A 3,402-nucleotide genomic window follows, 5' to 3' on the forward strand; every position below is an offset into this window, starting at 1 on the left:
GTACACTTACTAAGCTCGTCATTTACGGTTCATAGATACCAAACTTGCCCATTTCAGTCATGCCCAAAACATCATGACGATTCTCACGGAACCTCATGCCCTAGACCCTGGAGACTGGAATGGTAGTGTTGGACTTGCAGGACGCTTACTTTCACAGCCCGAACCTGCCAGCCCAGTTACCTGCAGTTCACGGTGGGCCACAAGCACTTTCAGTTTACCGTGCTCCCCTTTGGCCTTACCAGAGCCCCTCGGGTGTTCACGAAGGTGATGACGGTGGTTGCCGCTCATCTGCGCAGATCAGGGGTTCCAGTCTGCCCCTATCTCAACGACTGGCTGTTGAAGGCGGACTCGCCCCAAGCAGTCGTCTCCTCCCTCCAGACTATGGCGACCTCCTGCACTCGCTGGGGTTCACTATGAACATGCCAAAGTCACATCCGACTCCCTCTCGGAAACTTCTTTTTATCGGAGCGGTTCTGGGCACGATGCAGTTATGGGTTTATTCTCCGGAGCAGCGAGTCCGGGATAATCGGGCTAGGATTCCGATCTCTCAGCCTCTATACTGGGTTTCGGTCAGAATGACCCTAAGGCCGTTGGGCCTCATGGCCTCCTGAATCCTGCTGGTAGATCATGCCAGGTGTCATATGTGGGCTCTGCAGTGGTGCCTGATGTTTAGGCTTTCCTGTTTTCAGTTTCTATTTTTGGTAAATTCTGGTGGTGTTTTGTCAGTGTTTTCCAGTGATTTCAATACCTGAAAAAAACAGTGCTTTTCAGTGATTACTAATTTTCGCGCCATAAAAAAACGACTGAAACGGTGTTTTTCCGGTGTTTATGGAACGCTTTGCTTTTATTATTGCTGGCTTTCTTCATTGATGCATGGCATATAGACAGTTTACGTACGTGTATATGAAGTCCAAATACATATTTACAAGTCAAATTTATTGTAGTAGACCATACAATATTTCTTCAGTGATTCTTTAGTCATTCGCGCTCTCTCTTTCCTTCCCATGTACACTTTTATTTGTGAAAACGCCCTCTCAACATTGGCACTTGAGACTGGCAACGCCAAAACAGCCAGTACACAATTTGCCAACTCTGGCCACTGACGTAGCTTTCCATGCCAGTACTGGTGCACCTCAAGGTTGACATTCTCTGGGACAGGTTCTGCAACATATGCGTTGAACTGGGTGCAGATGCCCTCAGAGGTATTAAAGCGGTCAAAAATGAAGCTGTACTTTGCAAAGTCCGGAGAAAATTCCCCTTTCCGGAATGGATCTAACACTTGTGCAGAGTACCAAAGTGAGGCTTCATTGACTTCAAACGCCATGGTTGGTGAAGGGACATTTCTATGCATCATAGCTAGCCATTTCTCATGCATGGTAAAATAAAATGTCCTGAATTGGTCTTCAACACTTCTTTGCTTACCAAGTGGCAAGCATTCTAACAGGGAACATGTTGCAGTGCCAAAGTCACAAAAAGTGTCGCCTAGCCTACTCTCGAGGAGATGTTTGACATCTACACCAATTATACTGAAAACTTGGTAGACAAGGGTGTTTTCTGACTCTAGTTTTTTGATTATGTCCACTACAGCAGTCATGTTTTCTTGTAAAAATCTAAGGATGCAGTACAGTGTACTTTTTTTGACATCGCTATCAATATGCACCCGAAGATCCTCACATTTCTTGCCTTTTGCATCATCACTAAGCAAAAATTCAGTAAGCGGTCGCACATAGATAAAATTGCATTCACGGCCTCTAGGACTGAGAACCACCGACTAAATGACACAGTTGGGATTACTCTTTCTTTGCTGCCACACAAAACACAAAATGAGAAATATTTGCGTTTGAGTTCCCGCGCATAACGAAACAGTGCGCCTGAATGGACAACAAAATCAATAGCATTCTTCATTAGCTCAGAAGATTGTAATGCTGCTTTCAGCATACCATCTAGCAAGTGGCAAGGATCTCTCACAGGGAAACACTTCAGCTCAGGCATTGCTTTTGACAGGTCATCACATAACTTTTTCATATACGTAGCTGAATTGCTGCAAATACAGACAATATCACTCCAATCTTTGTTAAACTTGGTAGGAATTCTCTGCAGCAGCATTCCAAGTGACACTGCGTTGCATGTTTCCAGTACATCTAGATCTGCCATGATGGTACGTCTGTACCATCCATTTTTTGCATCACAAAATGTGATTAGCACTGCCACTGCTGGGTCGCCACGCATCTCTGGGGTTTCATCAATGGTAACAGAGATCTTTACATCACCTTGGAGTAACTCTGAAATATGTTCAGTATCTGCAAGGAACACCTCTGGTAGGTATTTCTCATACATTTGTGTTGCTTTTGGTAATGTTTTGCATGCTGGTGCACGCTTGCGGAACAGATTCCCAATTGGTCCATCGGCTTGGTGTAAGCTGGTTCCAGATTGCACTAGGGCACGTACAAATCCATGTGCCACATCCTTTTCTTCCTCACGTTTTCTTTTGAAGCGGGTCATTGTCTCGGCAAGAGACATCTGGCATAGGCTGTCGCTATTCGGTGGCTCTTTCAATTTCAAGTGGGTCTTGGTGATAAGATGTTCAGCAATTCGGCTTGCAGTCTTCCCAGTTACTATTGGGACAGTCACTCTGCAAAACCTGCAAATTAACATCTTTTGCCCGCGCACTTCTTCAACCATGAAATCTTTGTTTTCCAGCACATAATCTTCTGCCGTCTTTATTCTGCGGGGCATGTTGTTCTGCGCAAACTAGATTAATAAAAAAAAAAACTTAGAAACCGGTTGCGTACTGTTGAGAAAATAATGAGAAAGACAACATTTTCATGGTAAGGTGACTGCTGTGAAAACAGAGAAGAGAGCACTTGTGTTGCAATGAGGGACAGAAACAACAAGTTCTGGTCATGGGAGCTAATTTGCTAAAAGCACCCCAGGGCAGGGGCGAGAGGCCTTGAACTGCGGGGTACAGAGAGAGCTTTTTTGGATTCGCACGTTTTGTGATTCTCAAGTTATGGGTAATTTATGGGAGATTTCTGGGGGTGTTGGGTGTTGTAGGCAAGGCAGACAGTTCTCATAGTTCATTTAGAATCCATGTGGTGTCAGTTGAAGAAAGTTAGAGCTGGGTGACATGTTCATTGTTTTGTTGAAATCTTGCCAATGCAGTATCACTATGATTACTAAAACATGTTTTGTAAAGCAATGATAACTGGTTTGCTATTTCAGCAATCACATTTTCTAGCCTAGTTTACTGGTGTCATTTCTTGTGTGCTTAGCATTTTCATGTAAGCATATTCAGATCCATGCACGAAAATGATGAGAATTAGTAAATTGTTCCAATGCGCTTAAATGTCAACAGAGGCATTTCAAAGAAGCGAATTACACGGAGAATAAATTGCGCAATAG

At 44.0% G+C, this 3,402-nt stretch overlaps 1 pseudogene; it reads right to left on the reverse strand.

The window, feature by feature from the left end:
- Positions 1–851: 851 nt before the first annotated feature.
- On the reverse strand, positions 852–2,736 carry LOC144785074 (uncharacterized; annotated as a pseudogene).
- Between the last annotated feature and the right edge of the window lie 666 nt (positions 2,737–3,402).

Source organism: Lissotriton helveticus, chromosome 10, assembly GCF_964261635.1.
Source record: "Lissotriton helveticus chromosome 10, aLisHel1.1, whole genome shotgun sequence".
In the NCBI taxonomy this organism is placed as follows: Eukaryota; Metazoa; Chordata; class Amphibia; order Caudata; family Salamandridae; genus Lissotriton; species Lissotriton helveticus.